The sequence below is a fragment of the Equus caballus genome, chromosome 3, assembly GCF_041296265.1.
Source record: "Equus caballus isolate H_3958 breed thoroughbred chromosome 3, TB-T2T, whole genome shotgun sequence".
NCBI classification, from domain to species: domain Eukaryota; kingdom Metazoa; phylum Chordata; class Mammalia; order Perissodactyla; family Equidae; genus Equus; species Equus caballus.
The window spans coordinates 75470048-75490983 of record NC_091686.1 but is presented as its reverse complement, the minus strand read 5'-3'; the positions used below and the strand labels follow the sequence as shown (position 1 = coordinate 75490983).

The 20936-nt window shown below is 36.1% G+C and overlaps 1 pseudogene; it reads right to left on the bottom strand.

Moving 5' to 3' along the window:
• Positions 1-10802: 10802 nt before the first annotated feature.
• The window catches only part of LOC100066802 (mitotic spindle assembly checkpoint protein MAD1-like), a 196448-nt pseudogene continuing 186314 nt past the window's right edge, over positions 10803-20936 (bottom strand).

Here is a 20936-nt window from a genome sequence, read left to right as displayed (position 1 = left end):
ATCTATCTATCATCTATCATCTATCTATCTATCTATCTATCTATCTATCTATATATATATCTTAAAGCTGGATAAAATTCAAATACAGCTTCCCATTATAAATGGAATATATCCAGCACTCCACTCAGGACAATGCATTTTAACTAAGACATACATAGTGAGCCAACGCAACCATCTGTCTACATAGCAAAATCTGTGTTGGTCAAAAGAGCATTCCCTAAATAATGATTTAAAGCCTAAAATAAAATACTTCACACCAGGAAAGAAATAACAGCTTAGATCTTATTTTAAGAAATTTTTTTTTTTTTTTTTTACTGCTAAAAGACATATCCTAGTTTATTGTTTTTCTTTTTGGAATCATCTTTCTATACCTATAGTCAAATTCAAGCACTAGATTGCCTTATAAATATTAATTTATAGTTAATTAGTCTTTTTATTTGAAAGAGTGCTGCAAATGTCTGGTCCGTCAAAGCATGCATACTAATTATAAGTAAATGCACCTTCACAATCTTCATAAGGAAATGATAGTTTAATCTTAGGACTGTCACTTCTTATTGGGATGGATGATGTCTGGCAGTTCAATGTCAAAACGAGTTGTCAGAAGGGACTATTTCAAAGGCTCTTAGGTTCTTAATTGACAAAACAATAAAACAGAGAGACAATCCACAGTTCAATGAATAGCCCCGTTTATACGGAGTTTTCAGTTCTTCATTCTACACAGTTAGCAACTTTGTACTCGAATAGAGGGAATCCTAAATTATAGGCCAGGATTTGGGTCAAACCTCTGAAGTTCCTAAGGGCACATGCTAATGCAAACTTGCTTACATTTGAATTGTTTTAATTACCATGTAGCTTGGATGTAACTGCAGTTTGCTTATAATGTTTTTTGTTTCATTGTAGCTTTTCTTGCACTTCCATAGTGTTGTAAAATATTTACAAAAATATCTGGTAGATAAAAGTGGCTATCTGCTCAATTTTGAATCTTACCATACACTACTAGGCACAGCCAGGGTGGAGAGTTCCCTTCCTTCAATTATTACGAGATTTCCGAAAGGTACTAGGGAGAGCTCTGGAGGAAGATTAAGAAAAACATTTTAGCCTACAAACTAGTAACGTCTTTAGACTTACAAAGGCAACACCAGAATGTGCTAGGCATTATAATAACTGTTTTATATGTATATTAATTCATTCAATCCTCACAGCAAAATTGTAAGGAATGTACTATTATTCTTAATTTTTAAATGATAATATTGCTGCTTGGAAAGTTTACACTCATTGTAAATCACAGAATATGAAAGTAGAAACTACATATTTCTATGTAAGTTAGCTTGTCACAGGATCCCAGAGTCTTAAACACAGAGCTATATTGATTTTAAATGTTAAATTATGTATCTTTCTTTTTAGAGAATTTCTGGCATTCTTTCTCTTCAAAGAGCCACTAAATTTTGGAAATTCTTCAAATGAGAAGCAAACTTTTCTATATAAAGTATAAAATTAGTAAGGATGTTTGGAAATTTCATAAAATAAATCAATAGCTACATGTACATGTGAAATTTCAACTGAAATTTCCAACCCACTCTTTCCCTGATGTGATGTGCCCCCCTTCTCCTACATTTTCACTCTTCTGGGGCCACTCTTCCTCACTCAATTTGCTCCAGTCACACTGGTCTGCTTCTGCTTCCTGAAAAAGACCAGGTATGTTTTTTACCTTATGATCTGGGCTGGAGAGCTTGGTTTACCTGTCTAGCTCCTCTCTTTATGTCTCCACCTGTCTCTGTGCTCTCTCAATGGTTCCCATGCCCTCTGGCTTCTGGTGGGTTCAGCCAATGAGGGTCATCAAGAGAGGATCAGGAGGAGGAGAGAGGGAGAGGCCCACTTGTTTTCACCCAGGCTCTTTCGCTGTGGGATCACTGCAAGTGGGCTGAGTTCTTCAACCAAAGTCTTCCAGAGCTCCTGTGAGGCCATGATCTTTCTACATTTCTACATCGCTTACTTTGTCTTCCCTTCACTGCTGTCTTATCCCCTCACTGTGTTACTAGCCCTGGGATCCTGCACTCTTCCTGGGGCTTCCCTATATCCTGTCCACACACTTTGTAAATAGTCCCTTTATTAAAATCCTCTCCAGTTACCCCTTTTCAATGAACTGTGTATTCTCTGCTAGGACTTTGATTGATTCAGAGCACATGCACTTACTATTCTGTTTGCCAGGAACAATATCCACTTTCTCTCAGATATCCACATGGCTAATCATTTATTCCCTTCAAGTTGTCTCTGAAATGTCACTTTCTCAATGAGGTCTATCCTGACATTTTTATTTAAAATCACAATCCTTACCCCATCCCAACACTCAGATTCCACTTACCTAAATTTTCTGCCTTATAACAATCATCACCTTATAATGATCTACCTAATTTGTGTGTTTATTATGCTTTCTGACTTTGCTCATCATTAACATATAACAACCATGAGAGGAAGAATGCTTTCTATTTAGTTAATTTATGTACTGCAAGCTCTAGCAATGTGCCTGGCGCGTAGTAAGCAATCAATAAATATTCGCTGAATGGATTTAAAAACTTAATGTAGAGGAAGTAAGTTTGACAAAGGAGACAGCATGGTATGGTGCTAAGAACATAGTCTTTGAAATCGGATATACCTTTTTTCAAACCACAGCTCAGCCATCTGCTAGCTCTGTGAAGTTAATTTAATCCTGCTGAAATTCAATCTCCTTCTCTCTAATATAGGCTAATAATACCTTGCAGAGCTCTTGTGAGGTTACAGGATACCCAGTATTCTATACCTGTAAATATCACTCCTTTGCTATATCTTATTTAGTGGTGTTATATTCTTCCCATATTACATTAAATCTAAAGAGTTGGAGCACATGATTAAATACAAGTAGGATGGCTAAAAATGCTTGTATCACTCTACTTCTTCTCACCCTGATAGTCTTCACTCTCCTCTTCATGTTGTGTGCCTTCCACACATTAGGGAAATAATTTATCACTATATGAGCTCCATTGACAAAGAGTAAATATTCCAAGGTACACTTACTAGATTTCTCTCTCAAAAACTGACAGAATATCTTCCATATAATGTCATATCATAGGAAAGAACTTGAGGGACTATGGACCTAGTAATTCACCTAATTTTCTTGATAGTAAAAGAGGGAAGCTAAGGAATTAGGAATCAGATTAAAATTTTTTAAAAAACTTGCTCTGAAAAATCAAGTAAAAATTTACTGAGGCCCTTAGCTCACTAATGTTTTATCTGTTTTGACTATTAGTTTCTGGGATGTAAATTCAAATCTCATTCTTGTCAAATAGATAAGAACTTTATTTTATATAGTGATATTTTATTTCCCTGATTAATGCAATCAAATATGAGTTTTGATAGACAATTATGATTTTTTTACCCTTTTTCAAATGTATCCCTAGTCTAAATATTTTTTGTGAACCAGGCAAATCTACAATGTCAAATGGACCTCTTTGCTCTGATGTCCTATAAGCTCCTCAAACTGAAAACATCCCAAATTGAATTAACCTTTTTCTCCCACAAACCTACTCATCTTCTTTTATTGTTTAACTGAATTGCTTAACTATTCAAACAGTTGCTAAAGCCAAGAGTCTAAGAGTCATCCTTGCTCCCTCTTTTCTGGCTCAGTCTTCTACATTGATTCATATATCCATCAGCAAATATTTATTGAGCACCTTCCAGACCCTATGATACATCAAATATTCCTGTCCTCATGAAACTTAAATTCTAGTGAAGTAAAAAGCTCATAAATATGCAAATCCATCAACAAGCAATATAATTTCAGATGGTGATAACTCCAAAGAAGAAAATAAGAGTGCTATTATAGAATACGAACAGAGAGTGGGTGAGGAACTACTGAGGAAAGATCTCTCTGAGAAGATGACATCTAAAATGAAATGATCATTGTCAGGTGAAGTGAGCCATGCAAAGATCAGGGGACAGGAACTATTCTGGGAAAGAAAAGAGTTTCTGTACATCTACGTGTCTAGACACATTCATGGAACGGAAAGAAAATTAGTACTTCTGAATCTCTATGAGTGATGGAGAGCATATTATATGAAGCCTGATATACTAGTAGGGACAGAGTGAACTGAAGATTTTGTAAATTACATCAAGATTTTGGCTTTTATTCTCAGTGTGAGGGTAAAATATCCAGGGAGTCACATCCATTTTCCCTATAATTAACATTTTACATTAGTATAGTATATTGTTACAATTAAAGGACCAATATTAATACATTATTATTAATTAAAGTCTATGATTCTATTCTGGTTTCCTTACCCTTTACCTAAAATCATTTTTCAGTACCAAGATTCCATCAAGGATACCACATTACACTTAGTCAACATGACTCAAAGCTAAGACTCTCTTGACTGTGACAATTTCTCAAACTTTTCTTGTTTTTGATGACCTTGATAATTTTGAGGAGTATGTTCAAGTATTTTGCAGAATATCCCTTTATTGGGACTTGTCTGATGGTTTTCTCATAATTAAACTGGTTATAGATTTTGAGGAGGAAGACCACATAGGAAAAGTGTCATCCTGATGATATTAGATCAAGAATACATACCATCAACATGACTTGTCGCTGTTGATATTGACCTTATACCTGGCTGAGGTGATTATATGCTTTACACCTCTTGATGGCCAGCAATGGCACTCTCTTCCCTTGCTACAGCAGTGAACTACATAGGCATGCTTCCTGCCTACACAGAGCTTACTGCAGTCAAAAACCACAGAGGGCTTATTACAACATGTTGCCTCAAATAGATTGCAGTTTGGAAGCCAAACACAAGTTAAACATCATTGCTCAACTTTTATGTATACTTGACCCTAAAACGTCATATTGCATTGAAAAGTGCTTATTTGTTCTGTGGTTGAGAAAGGACACATGCTTAGAAACATCTTAATAGTTCCTTATTGGAATTAGCTTTATTATAAATAAATTTTTAAGTTCAAAATAGAATTTTTAATTCATTTGTAGAAAATAACTTACGTGCCTTTTAAATTTTTCTTGCTTTGGAATACAAACTAATATCCATCAAAATAAAATAAAACAAAATATTTTATAACAGAGAATTAGGATAGTTCAAGGATGTAACTAAGTGAATAAATCAGCAGACTTCTATTTGTTTGATGTAGCAGACAATTACATTATTACACTTCATAGGATAAACCTAGTTAACAAATCATGCACATTGTTCCCTCATTTCTATTCAGAGGATCACACAGTTAGACTATATTCTTTGATAAGTATTTCCATTTGCAGACTCAGAAATCAGAATTGTACTTTTCTCTGTTCATTTCTCTCCCCTCCCTAATGCTATTTAGATTAATAAGATAAACACCATTCTAAGTTATTTGCACTTGGCCAAGGTAAAGTACGTGGAATGAAATTTTATTCTTTCCATCCAATACAGTTCTTACTGAAAAGAGAAAAAAAAGAGTAAAACGTGGAAAACAGGAAAAAATAGACATGTTAGGATGCTACTCTAATTCATATTACTTTTACATTCACTTTATTCTCATATACTAGAAAAACAAATGTTTGTAATGTTGTATCATGTCTTAAATTCTATCTTATTTTGCAACTGTCCTGAGTTCCTTCTTTATTTATGTAAATATCACGTGCAGACTAATTTTATTTTTAAGCCTGCAGCCCTACATCTTTTTGTCTGAGTAGGCCATTAATATTTTTAACTATTTTTGTGTTTCATTTACTCATGGTGTTTTTTCAAGCTTTAGCCTTATTCTTATAACTAATGTAGATTACTTTCAATGCACTAGAATTGTTCTAAACATGTCATCTATAATTTTCAGTCATCCCAGTTAGCTGCCAAATAGAAAAAATAAGTAAAAGGGATGAAAATATTAACTTCTCATATATTATATTATTGTGGTGTGAGTGAAATAGACTGATCACAAAACCTTGGGTCTAGTGTAAAGAAGTTTGAAATTGGACAGAACTGAGTTTGGTTACTGGCTCTACCTCTTATTACCTGTGCTCTGCCCTCGACAAGGTAATCTTTCTTAACTTCAGTTTAAAATATAGAAAAGAGAGATGGATAGTTTTTATAACAATAAAATTTAAAAAATACATGAACTGTTTTTTGAATAATATCCAGAATATTAATCTGTGTGCTTTTCTCTTCCTCTTGGTCTCACTTAAGAAAAAAATGGACCTCATGTACCTCTTCTCTTTCCACTTTGTATAGTTGGATTTGAGCCATCTATTACAAAGGTGGACACAAGGCATGTGGATATGGCACTAGTCAAAAAGATTCACATGCATGTTTTTAAGAAGAGTAGAAATTAGATCAATGTTCATTTGAGGAAGTAATAGAAAAGAAGGAGAAAGAATACCACAGCCTTGCAAATTCAGATTCTATGGAACTAGAGAGAAAAAAACTGAGCCCTTTAACTTTGGTGAGCAAGATGGGTGGAAGACCAGAAGTGGATGGATAGGTCAAAATACCAGGAATCTGTATGGAATAAAACTCAGGGCCAATATGCACATTTTGTTACTGTCCTCTGGCCAGCGCCCACCCTACTGCCCACTGCTTGGAGTAATGAATGCCTCATTGAATCTGGGAGATTCTGTTTATTGCATTAATAATTTAATGACCCCTCAAGCCAAGAGAATAGAGGTTGAGAGGACTTGGACATTCTTTTCTGTGATAGTATGCAAAGGAAAAGCTTAGCCCCAAAAGATGGGAACAAGGCAGAATCCATTTGAACTTGTTGTAATCTAGGCTGTAGCAGAATAGGGATGTGCTTCTCAAATGATCCGTAAGAAAAGGCCAATTTTCTTTTTCCAATTTGTCAAAAACTGACAACTTGTAAAATACAGTAAAAACAAATTGCAATTATGCCCTTATAGCCAGAAGTAGACATTATTGTAGGTTTTAAAGTATCAAGATACACATTGTTCCCAGTGTGGCATTTAAAAACTATGTAGTAAAAAGAAAATAACCATGTATTTATCTAAAAGAATAATAGAAATATTTGTTTATCAATTTGTTAGCAAAGTGAATTCAAACTAGTAAAATCCAGTATTATTTTCTTGGGAGCACTCTGGTACCATTAATTGTGATATAACAAATTATCAAGGAATTTTATTACATAATTTTCAGGGCTAATGAACTATCATACAGGCATAAGACATATTGTGTAGATTTTTGAAAGAGATTTAAAAGGACTGGTTGAAAGATGTATAAGGTTAATTTTTAGCCTCATAAAAAGTAGCATAAAATTAGCAAAAGTTCCCCATTGTAATAAGAGTTTTGAATGGTTTCTTCTTACTGAAAATTATAAATCTATTTTAGAAATGAAAAATTTTCCAATATGTAGACTTCTGAGGAAATAGCTTTCAAATAGATAGAGGAGCTTAATCTCCCTTCTCATTGTATTAGCAGATTTGTAGGTACACATGATTTTTGTCATATCATGTCATAAGAAGGTGATTCATAACCACCGAGATGCAATATTTCCCCAGTTTAGGTCAATTTTGCAGGAGGCATTTTTAGTTCATTTCAAGGTTATCACTTGAGTAAATGAAAACATCTTGCCAGTTTATTCCCTCTCCTATTTTATGTGCTTTCCTCGAAAAACAAAATAATTCTGTGTGGACTGTTCCTTATTAAATTACATTTGCCTTGCTGGATTGTAAGGGAGCTTGTAACAATTCAGGATTTGTGAAGTATACTTGATTAACAGATGTGCGCTTTTATTGAGGAATGTGCTTGGGTGTTTTGATCAGCAAAGGTTTAGAAATATCAGGGAAAAGGCTCTTTTAGAAACATAGCTGACTGTTAGGTGGAACTGAAGTTTACTCTCAGGATTTAGAACTCATGAGTGCACTGATATATTTACTAAGTAGAGTAAGATAAATTGTAGAAACGTCAAAATTGGGTTGACTTCTGAGTTTGACATCCTGACACATTTTGGGTTTTTAGTAGTTCGTACTTGAAGGTGAGTCAACAGACATATCAGGTAAATTATACCATATTTGTTCATGGAGACCCCTGAGGAAAATCTGTTGTTTTTACTGTGATGTACTGGGTAGCACGAGTCTATTTAAGAATGGATAGAAATATGCTGTTAGACTTTATATTTTAATCTCTTAGTATGTCTTATAAATAGTGCTAATTTTTTTCTTCTTTGTTGACACTCCTTAGCTAAGAAGGAGAAGCTAATTTTTAGAGCTAACTCTGAAACAAGAATACTCCACTATGTGTTTCATTCCCCTTGAGCCAGAATAATGTGTACATTTGCTCTGACTGTGATTTTTTTTTGTTAGGTAAATGCTTCCTTATAATGATTTTAAACCTTTAAGATGCTGACAACCTGGAAGAAATGGATAAAGTGCTAGAAACATATAACCTTCTAAGACTGAATCTTGAAGAAATAGAAAATCTGAACAGACCTATTACTAGTAAGGAGATTTAGTAATCAGTAATCAGTAACAAAAAACCTCCAAACAAACAAAAGTCTAGGGCCAGAAGTCTTCACGGGTGAATTCTACCAAAGATTCAAAGAATTAATACCTGTCCTTCTTAAACTCTTCCAAAAAGTAGAAGAGAAAGAAACACGTTAAAACTCATTTTATGAGGCAAGCACTACCCTGGTACCAAAACCAGACAAGGATGTCACAAGAAAAGAACATTATAAGCCAATATTCCTGATGAACATAAATGCAGAATTCTCAATATTATCAAACCAATTTCAACAATGCATTAAAAGGGTCATACACCATGATCAAGTGAGATTTATTCCAGGGATGCAAGGATGGTTCAACATCTGCAAATCAATCAATGTGATACATCGCATTAATAAAATGAAGGATAAAAATCACCTGATCATCTCAATAGATACAGAAAAAGCATTTGACAAAATTCAACATCTGTTTGTGATAAAAACTCTCAACAAAGTGAGTATAAAGGGAACATACCTCAACATAGTAAAGGCCATATATGACAATCCCACATCTAACAGCATACTCAAGGGTGAAAACCTGAGAGCTTTTCCTTAAGAACAGGAGCAAGACAAGGATACCCACTCTCACTACTCTTATTCAACATGGTATCGGAAGTCCTAGCCAGAGCAATTAGGGAAGGAAAAGAAATAAAAGGAATCCAAGTTGGAAAGGAAGAAGTAAAATTGTTACTATTTACGAATCACATGATATTGTACATAGAAAATCCTAAAGACTCCAGCAAAAAAATGGTAGAACTCATAAGCAAATTCAGTAAAGTTGCAGGATACAGAATCAATATACAAAAATCTGTTCTGTCTTTATGCTCTAATAAAAAACTATCAAAAAGAGCAATTAAGAAAATAATCCCATTTACAACTGCATCAAGAAGAATAAAAAACCGAGGGATAAATTTAACCAAGGAGGTGAATTGCTTGTACACTGAAAACTATAAGACATTGATGGAAGAAACTGAACAAGAGACATATAAATGGAAATATATCCCACGCTTATGGATTATGACAATTAATATTGTTAAAACGTCTGTACTACCCAAAGCAACCTACCAATGCAATGCCATCCCTATCAAAAGAAATCATAAGAACAAAGTTGGAGACATCATGCTCCCCATTTTCAAACCATGTTACAAAACTATAGTAATCAAAACAGTATGGTTTTGTCATAAAAACAGACACACAGATCATGGAACAGAATAGAGAGCCCAGAAATAAACCCACATGTATATGATCCATTAATTTATGACAAAGGAGCCAAGAATACACAGTGGAAAAAGGACAGTCTCTTCAATAAATGGTGCTTGGAAAACCAGACACTACATGCAAAAGAATGAAACTGGAAAACTATTTTATACAATACACAAAAAATAACTCAAAATAGATTAAACACTTGAATGTAAAACCTGAAAGCAGAAAACTCCTAGAACAAACAGAGATGACAAAATCCCTGGCGTCGGTCTTTGTGACATTTTTTAGGACTTGACCCCAAAAGCAAAGGCAACCAAAGTAAAAATAAACACATTGGACTACATCAAATTAAAACCTTCTGCAGAGCAAAGGAAAACATCAACAAAATGAAAAGGCAACCCACAAAATGGGAGAAAATATTTTCAAATCATGTAAGGGGCTAATATCCAAAATATATGAAAACTCATACAACTCAATAGCAAACAAATAATCCAATTAAAAAATGAGCAGAGGATCTGAATAGAGATTTTTCCAAAGAAGACATACAGATACCAAACAGGTGCATGAAAAGGTGCTCAACATCACTAATCCTCAGGGAAATGCAGACCAAATCTACAATGAGGTACCACCTGACACCTGTTGGAATCAAAAAGATAAGAATTAAGTGTTGGTGAGGATGTGGATAAAAGGGAACCCTTGTGCACTGTTGATGAGAATGTAAATTGGCAAGATCGCTATGGACAACAGTATGGAAGTTCCTCAAAAAATTGGTCCTGGGCACCTGTTCTCGCCATCTCTCACCTTCCTGTTGTCTGCCCCAGAGATCTGTGATTCTCTTAACTTTCATTGCTGGGGAGAAAAGGCAGTTAACACCATTTTCCAAGTTGCTAATTTTAAGTCACAGCATCAAAAATAGACATATCTGTATCTCCTATCTCACCACAAGCACCTTTTAGATTCCCAAACACCCACTGGATGGCAGCCAGAAGAGGGTGGCAACACGAGCTGCTTGTTTCAGGAGCCCATGGCTGTGAGCTCTTCCACATGCAGTGTGCCATACAAGCATCTTCAGGAAGGTGGAAGGGAGCCATTCAGAGACAAAGGTAGGGAGCCGGACCAATATGTGTGCCCCCAGGAGGGAGGCAACACAGGGTCAGGGTAAGGAACAGAGGCAGGAATGCTGCTCCTTCTCTACTGTGGACTCCTGCCAAGTCAACCTCTCTCGGCCTCCATTTTCTCACCTTTTTCAGCAGCAGGACCCGTTTCTGAAGTCTCAGGCCAGGTCCTCGTGGGTCTTCCGCTTCTTCCTCCCCTCCAGCAGCTGACTGCAGACCTGGTAGACTTCCTCCTGGAGCTGCTGCCTAAACTTCTCCAGGCCCGGGGGGGCTGCTGGTGCTGCAGCTGCTCCCTTCCTTCAGGGCAAGCTCTCTCTGCTGCAGTTGGACAATGAAACTGGAAAGGTCTTCAGGGTCCTAATGTTCAAGCCTGTGATCTGCTCCCGTCCCTTCCAGCTTTGCAGCTTCTCCAGTAGTCTTCTCCAGCTCCAGGTCAATGAGATTTCCCTGCATCTTCTCCTAACACCCCTGCAGGCCCTCCAGTTCTTCCCTGAGCAGCCTGTCGGTCTCTCACATCTCCGCAGGTTCTCCTCCCTCAGATGCTTCAGCTCCCTCTCCCTCTCGGGCAGCTGCACCAGCTCAGTCTTCATGTTCTTCACAATGGCAGCATCCTGTTCCTGCAAGGACAGCTTCTGCTTCAAATCCTTAATCCTCTGTTCCTGGTTTGCCCTCACTTCTTGACTGGCTTGGAGTTCCTGAATTTTTGATTAGCTTCCTGGCATTTTTTTTTGTGCTGCAAGTCCATCTGCTCCTCCAGCTCCTGCTTGTCAGACTCCAGGCTCTTCACCTGCATCTCCGCATTCATCACATTCCACTGTGATTCCCATATCTTCCCCTTTGACAAACTAATGGTTTCTTAGGCTTCAGCTGAGTGGTCCTCCTTCTCTTGCAGCTTCTTGCTGGCAGCATCCAGCTGCTGCTTAAACAACCTGCTGTGCTCTGCCTGCTTCTTCTTAATATCCTCCATCTGAGCCTCCTGCTCCTGAAGCTGCAGAATGCACATCAAGGGCTCTTGGTTGCAGTAAACCTCATGTTCTTAGCTCCTAGCACTGGTGCTAGCCACTTGCTCCAGCCCCACTTAAGCCCTCTTGTGACTCAGCTCCATCTGCATCTTTTCCAGCTCTGTCTGGGTGAGGTGAGACTGAATGGATCTGTTCTGCTGGTTCCTCCAACTGCATGCTCTGCTGGTACTGCATCTGCAGAGAAACTTGCACAGAGATGGAAACACCCAATCCAGACCCTCCCTCTACTCACTCAGAAATGAAGCTGTTCAAAGACCTCAGGATGGTTAGGATGGTGGTGTTTTCCCCTAGGTCTTCTGTGGCCCCTTCCTTCTTACTGCCCCAGGTCCTTCCTCCCTGTGTCCTTCCTCCTATCCTGCTCTCCTTCCCCGCTTCCTTCCTTCCATCTTTTCCTCCTTTCCTTCTCCCTTTTTTCCTTTTTGTCCTATACTAGAGATAACATTGTCATACTGATTTTCCATTCTCAGTTCTTCCTTTCATCAAGCCCCATGAAGAGGGCTTATAACATGCTGCTAATTTTCTCTTTCTTAATCTGGGTACTAGTTACATTTGTGAAAATTCACGAAAGTATAAAATTATCATTTGTTACTTTTCTCTATGTAAAATTTTAATCAGATATTTTTTAAATGGGCTATATATTATCTCTATTGAACATTGAAGCTTCACCTACTTTTTGATACTAATTCTAGAATTCCCTCACCACCTCTTTATAACACATCTGTTATTTCTGAAGGCCAAGTTTATGTTTACTCATTCTCTTCAATGACTGTATTCTCAAATGTTATCCTTCTTATACTCCACTATTGATTTTGTTGTGGGTATTGCTGTAGTTGTTATTTAAGTCTTTATTAACAAGTTTTTACAGTTTAACATTGAAAATATCTTTTAAAGTTACATTGCAAAATAAAAATGAAGTTCTCGAAAAATTGCACCTTGTTCAACTTGATGGTGTATGAGAACATGTGAAAATCTTTAAAGGTGCCTTAAAAAAATCCAGACATAAAAAAAATTATCAAAAAGGGACATTGTTACATAAATACAACAACAACAAAACTCCTCCTGCTATATAGATAATGCAGACAGTTCTAATTATCTAGTCCAGGAGCATATAGCGAGGACTTAGAAAGTTTTCAGTTCCATTCCTTAGTTCATCTTTCTTTCTTCCTTCTTCCCTCCCCTCCTCCCTCTCTCTCTTTTCTTTCTTTCTTTCTTTCAAAATACAGGAACTGGAATCAGATTCAGGTTAGATGTTTTTGGCAAGAATACTTCATAGGGGTTTGTGTACTTCCATTAGGAAAAACAAGTTAGCTAGTTGTCCATGTTTTTATGGTTGCTAGAGGCTGTTGATTATCATTGCCTAAATTCAAGATTTCATTAGGGGTTTGAAAAATGGTCTTTTCTATGATGTTTTCTTTGTTAGCTGCAATATTTTCGTACAGAGAAACATCTCAATAATTATTTGGTTATTTGTGATATAATTGTCAAGATAAATGTCTGATAATTTTCTTTCATTCACTAGTTTTCAAATAGCAAGTTAGTTCTAGATATCTTCCAAAAATGATGAATGGGAATTTAAAAAAATTATTTTTGTATCTTGATAAACTCATGAAGTTAGACATATTGTGTTTCAATATATTGTAGCGGTTGTTCTTGTTAATGCTCAAATTTTTCCACCTTTGCCCTGTGGGAGCCTTCAATGGAGTTTATGATGCAACTCCAGCAGTCTTTGATAGCATCCTTGCTTTCACATATGGCAACATATTCTGTATGTTTCTGAGATTCACCAATTGTAGGAATTTAGTGACTTTTGTTTTATCTATCAATCTATCTGGATTGATATATATGGATATATACATCATATATTACTATATGTATTAATATTATTTTGCTAAAACATTTGAGACTAAATTGAAGAAATCACGATCCTTTATAATCTAAATACTTCATCATGCATCTCTTAGGAACAAGAATATTATCTTGTAACCACACTAGAAATATCAGATTTAAAGTAATGATAAAATACTATCTAAAATATATCCCATATTCAACATTTGCCAATTCAATTATCCTAATTTGTCCTGCATAGCAAGGTTTTACCAATCTAGGATCCAATCCAGAATAATATATTGCATTTAGTTGTTATATCTAAGAAATATTACATTTTAAAGATATGCATCATGAGTTCAAAACAATATTTCCAATTCAAATTTAGGATTTCAGGGGTTGTTTTTGTTTTTGTTTTTCACCTAGTATCTTAAATCTTCCATCTGTAGAATTTGTCTTCTACCTGGAAAATTTGGCTCCCAAGAACAACAAAAGGATTACTCATTTGCATTCACTTTTTTCTTTTGATGGCAAGTGATTTTAATTTTCTTATTTTGTCATATTTTATTTTACTTATTATTTTAAGATTACTCAAACCAACTGAAAAGTTTCAAAGCTAATAACCTTTACAAATTTATACATTTTCAATATTTTCTGACATCTGAGCTGTATCTCCCTTAGCTCAAATCTTATTGCCGTAATCTCATGTCAATTACTTCTAGTTGAATAACAAAACTGGATGAAGTTAGAGTTGCTAGGCCAGCATTAGATCAGTAATCCCTTGCACAGCCTCAGAGCAGATGTATTTTGCTCGTCTGGTGGATCTGATGCTAATGTCTTTTTGCCCTCTTGTGAATTAAGGTAGTGCTTCTTAAGCCTGACATGTATACAAATCATCTAGGAATCTTGTTAAGATGCAGATTCTGATTTAGTACATCTGAGTGGGGCCTGAGTGTTCTGTATCTCTAACAAGATCCTAGGAGACGCTGATGATGCTGGTGCCTGGATCACACTTTGAGTAGCAAGAGTTTAGGGTTTTCTGGGCTAAAGAATTTTTTCAGATGATTGATGTGCTACATTTTTTCTCTTTGTCATCTTATAATTTAGAGTTTTGCGGATGTCGGGGTAGGTAATTGAAGATGTAGCAGTATCAAAGTAGAGGTGGCTGTTTTCTCTGGCTTTCATTTTCTCGATTTTCCTCTTCTTCTTTATTGATAACCTCCCCATGCTGTCATTGGTAAAGAGGCTGTCTGCCGAGTGGTTGAATGCAGCCCTAGTGTATGTTCTAACTAGTCTACTTCCTTTACCTTAACCATGGTTGTCAGCACTGTCCGTCACTGTCCAGGGAAGCTTAGTGTATCATGATTGAGGGTCATAGTGACTACATGTCTAGTAAGATGACAATCACCACCATGTGCAGTAAGAATGGCATTATTGGATTGTTTTCCAGGAGCAGTCTTTGAAGATTTTATTTTTTTCTTTTTCTCCCCAAAGCCCCCTGGTACATAGTTGTATATTCTTAGTTGTGGATCTTTCTAGTTGTGGCATGTGGGACACCGCCTCAGCGTGGCTTGATGAGTGGTGCCATGTCCGCGCCCAGGGTTGGAACTGGCGAAACACTGGGTCGCCTGCAGCGGAGCGCAGGAACTTAATCACTCGGCCACGGGGCCGGCCCCTCCAGGAGCAGTCTTTGAATTTACCTTTTCTTCATTTTCTCTCTGTTGGTGGTGCTGTTGGTAATTTGGGATGGTTAACAGCCATGATGGTTGTGATCTGCTGCATATTCACTGCCTTGAACTAGAGCACCACCTGTAACATCAGCTGCTGCTGTTCCTCATCCCCTTCAACGACAGCAAACTACATCATTTCTCTACCTCTTATACCACAAAGTTGCTTCCTGATTTACCTTCTTTATGATAATGTTCTGCACAAAAATAACCTCCACAACGTCATTCATTTGCTTATATCTTAAGTATTTTCTTATAGTAGATGCCACTAGAAGATGTCATGAATTTGAGGTCACAATGGCTGCTTCCTCTGCACCTCACCTCTGCCTGTGGTGCCAGGCTTGGTTTTCTGAAATTGGAGGATACCCAGTGGTGACTGGCAACTGGGTTCCTTCCTCACTGCTCAGCTACTGAGATGATGACTAAGACCTGCTGCCACGCCTCCAGTTCTGCTTTACGGCAATGTGGACCAGCCCAGTGATGGTGGATCTGCTAAGGACTTTATGGACTCACTCTTCACTCTCAGACCGATCAGACTCAACCTTAGTTTTCTTATCTGCAGCAACAGGATAATCATACCTCCTTCACAGGAGAAGTAAAGAAAATATATGCAAAGCTCATAACAGAAAGCAAACACAAAGTAATTGCCAGAAAAAGAGACAATTTTTAAAAATATTTACTGAAAATTTTCATGAATTTAGACAGACAGGGTTATGACTTTAGATAAATTACTTAATACCTAGTGGTCACTTTCCTTATTTATAAAATACTCAAAAAACAAATCATGCTTTGCAAAGTAAAGCTGATATTAACACTGTCCTTTAGTAATCAGGGTCTCTAGATATGTGAAGGAAAGTTAATAAAGACAAAGATGGTTATGACTGGCATCTCTTGGAAAACTTTATTTCCTCTAAGAGCCTAGGATTACAAGGAAGAAAGACATAAAAATTTTGTAGTTTTTTAGAAATATATATATTTGTGAAGAAGATTGGCTCTGAGCTAACATCTGTTACCAGTCCTCCTCTATTTTATGTGGGGTGCTGCGAAGCATGCCCTGACCAGCACTGCTAGGTCCATGCCCGGGGTCTGAATCCACAAACCCCGGGCTGCCAAAATGGAGCACAAGAACTCGACCAACATGCCGCTGGGCTGACCTCGAGAAATTTTTTTTTAAGAAATATTTTCCTCCAGTGCAATATTTCACAACCTTGTCTCAAATTCAGTTGTCTCTCATATCGCAAAGTTTTACATGTCAAGAGAGATAATTGAGAACAGTTTTAGGTGAGATACAAAGAGTGTGCCAACTTTGCCCTACAATTTGGAGGTGTTTATCCTTATGGTTTTGCCCTTGTTTCTTTTCATTTTTAGCTCTAGTACCTTGCAATATTTAACACCCTCCACATGCATGTAGAAAGACATCCCTTCTAATGGAAGTGGAACAAAGGAGAAAAAGATGAATGTAAGTGAAGGGAAGTTTATATGTGGATGTTGAGAAATTTGTAAGCGTTCTTGTGCTTATTCTCTTCTATTTCTCTGATGACTTTGGGATATAAGGTCATCTGTGATGAGTGAAGTGCCAATAGTCCAGAGAAGATTTTAAGATAATATATATCACTTTTGAATATACAGAGAGAGGCTATATGAACAACTTGTGGCATCGAACATCCTGGACCTTGCTTGATGACAATGGCATAAACAATTGCTGTAGAAACATCTGACAGGTGAAAATATCTCCAATGATAAGATTTAAGCTTCCTCCCTAGTAAAGTTCATTCGGTGGTAATAGACTTTGGGAAAGTTTCAATGTTTATGATAAAGGTGAGTTGAAAAGTTTAAAATAAATCATCAATGTGTAGAGCAACTGGTTAAAAAAAAGTTGATACCTAGGTAGTGCCCAATGATAGAGGTAGTTTCAAAAATGATTAAAAGAGTGTTCCATTAAAGGTGTCCACAGCTACATGATCCCTGTGAGGTGAGTGTTCATGTGGCTAAGCCCATGTTCCTGCCATCAGAGAAAATATGACTGAAAAAAGAAGTTCTAAAAGTGATCATAGAAAAATACATTTTTCTTCCTTCAGAAGAATGTTTTTGAGGTGCTGCTTTTTGATAATGAATGATGCTGCTTTCAGTAAAAGCGCCCTCCTGTGGTCTTCTAAGCTTAGCCCCTTCAGTTGTCTTGCCATAAGTGACATGGATAAACTTTTATCTCTTTCAGCTTAATTACATTTGATCTCCTCTGAATTCTGATAGAAAGGCTCATACTTATCCAAGATCTGGCAATATTTCCTAGGTTTCTTTTTAGGGGAGTGAGAAGGCCACATTAAATTTGGAAGAATTTTGGGAAAAGAAAAATGCTCACCTTCTTGTTTGCATTGTTGAATTAGACTTTTAACTGATCTCCATGGTTCCAGCAACCTCTTCTTTCCGTTCTGTCCATCAAAGCAATCTTTGCAATTTGCATATTTGACCATGGCAGTCCCCAGCTAAACAAACAAACAAATGAAAAAACACAGAATGTTTTAATGGCTCTCTATGGCCAGTGAGTAGCATCCATAATACTCAGAATCTTTGTTCTATTATTTCTGACTTTTTTCTCACCACTCCTTCCTACACTCTCTCTCTCTGTGGCCACATACAACTATAATTCCCCAAACACACTTTCAACTTCATTTTTCCACGTAATTGTTCATTCTGTCCCAACTTGCCGGAATGCCTTTTCATATCCTCACAATACGCACACACTGTCACAGATTAGCAAACTGTGGCTCTGTCCTTGAATGAGTCAGGCAAGTTCATCTTTCTGTCGCCTATAGTTGTACTTATTAAACCTTGTGATTACAATTGACGCTATGTTCATGTTTCTCCCTCCTCCTGCTCATTAGACTGCGTGCTTTTTGAGGGCAGAGACTGTGGCTTAGTAATGACTATGGGGTTCAAAACATAAAAAATTATTTTGTTTGAAGAATTAGGAAAACACATGGCCTGTCTGCTTCTTTTTATTAAAAGTACAATCAGCCAAATTCTTTTTCTGCATTTCCACAAACATCCCACAGACCTCTAAGATCATAGCTATTGATATGACAAAGGTTTTCGTTTCCCTGGGAAACTCCTTTACAATTCAGTGTTCATGTTGCCCTTTTGAAATATTTATTTCTACAAAGTATGATAGTCAAGTATTCTCATTCTTATTTTGAAATTTATTTTTCAGAATCAGAGTCAATAATATAGAGTCGCTTCTTTTGGTTTCTCCCATTTTTTGCTTGATAAAGAAAGAGAGTAAATAATTCACAGATATCTGAAGGAAAGTTAAATACTTGTTAAAAATTATCACCTGGACTGCTTGTGTTGGGTGTCAGACTAGTTAGAGATCTTGTGCTTCGTTGCTCTGGACAGATGTCATTGAGAATTCATTGGTGTATTTAAATCTTTTGTAATATGCTTGATAAAATAACATATAAATGGGGAGAATGAAGACATGGACAAATTTCAAGTGACTAACCAGAGAGCCAAGCCTTACATTCTCCAAACACTCATTATCCCCAAACTTGAAAGTAAATCAATGAATCAAGATGATGCATGAGTGAAAAAGAATAATACTGGGACTGCCACCAAAGTTTCCTTTGTAAAAGAAAAAAAAAGACCAAACAGCCATGTATAGCAGCACTGACAACATTAGAATTTCCTTCTTTTGTCACTTCTAAGTATATTTATTGTAGTTTGGTTTGGCTCCAGTCCTCCTCCCCTTGTTTTCACTTTGAGTTTGGGCCAGGCTTTTTAGCTCCAGGGAAGCTAGTTGAGGTATTGAAATAGCACTTTCATTTAAACACTGCTAATTGCAGCCAGAATCACTAGTTCATAGACCATGGAAATTAATGATGGAAAAGACTTGTTAGAGCATCTCTTCCATCTGATTCCAATAATACAGGATTATTTTTTACATTATGTCCTGGAGTATTCTGCCTGGTTAATTTTAAGTGACTGAAATAATGGGGCTTTCACCATTTCCCTTGGGAGAGAGCTGTGTAGCCTAATAAACTTAGGACATCGATCTGAAGATCAGCCTAGATTTTCTTTTTACTTCATTTCATGCCATTACTCCTAGTTATACACCCTTGGGTCACCCTAAACAATTCCTTTTCCTTCTCCATTCAATACAGCAAATTTCCTGGCTACCATCCTACAAAGAACTCCAAAGATGGTTTTATTTTCATTTATGGAGAAGGATATGGTCTTGGGTAGTGGTGAAGCAAAATGCAGCTATTCATTATTTCATAAATCATTCTTGTCCAAAAGAAGACAAGTATAGACTTTACAAAAAATTAATTTAAAAAACCGCAAGAATATGACTGCTTGCATTATATCTGTGCATTCTATTCATCAGCTTTAAACGTATATTGAATGTAAAATTCTGTCAAAATGTTTTCCATGACCTTTGAATATACCATTTCTATTCAGATTATTGACTCTTCGAAATCTTGACACTGAAATCTGATTTTGGACTGAATTTTTCTCCTCCATTGTAATGTTCACTTGATCTCTTAATGTGAACCTGCTATTTTTATTTATTCATTTAAAATATACTGGAACATGGTTTTTAATAAGTATTTGAATTGATTTTTCATTGTGTTACTTAGAGTATATCTGATTTTGTATTATAAAGTGATAAAGTAGTCAATAATATACTGTATCATTTAGATTTATGATTGAGGGGAAAATATTTGGTTTCTATTTATAAATGATAGATAATAAAAAGAAACCATTATTATTATAAATGATGTATAATAAAAGGAAAATGTTGTTGCTGTTATTGCAGATTTATTAGCATGGTTGATAAATTTATGGAGTCTGAAAAATAGCATATGTTAAAATCTTGTAACAAATTATCTTTCTGTGTATTTTATATGGCACTGATTCTAAATGAAACAGTTATGAGCTAGTTACACACTACTCACATTGTAATAGGCAATAAGGATAATAATCATCATTATTTTTTGCAACATGAACCTATTTAAAATAATATAGTCTAGGAGAATAAGTTATTCACCCATATTAAGTAAAATAAATGGTCCTGCTGACCGAAATGAGGCAATGGAAGCAATTTATTATAATCAGACTTTTCATGGGAATTCAGCTTAAAAAGTTTCAATATATTTCAATGACAGATAAAATTTCAAAGAAATTTTAAAAGATTTACATGTAATTCCTATTCTCAAATTATGTACACAAGAGAAGAATTTAAGAGTAAATAAATTAAATTTCTAAATCTTCTGCAGATAAACATTTTTCTTGTATCTTTTTATTTTCAAATTCAATGAGATGTCATTCTGACTCTTTAAGACTAGATCCACTCATTTCATTAACTCAGAGATAAGAAAATTTCTTTTTGTAATGTCTCTCCATATTGTGTTTTCTTGTTCAACACAGAGTTTTCTGCTTCATATGTTTTTTTCATAAATTTTAATCCTTTAGGTGGGGGTCAAATTAAAATATCTTTACTGTACTGATACAACAAAGTTTGAAATAGGCAAATAAATACA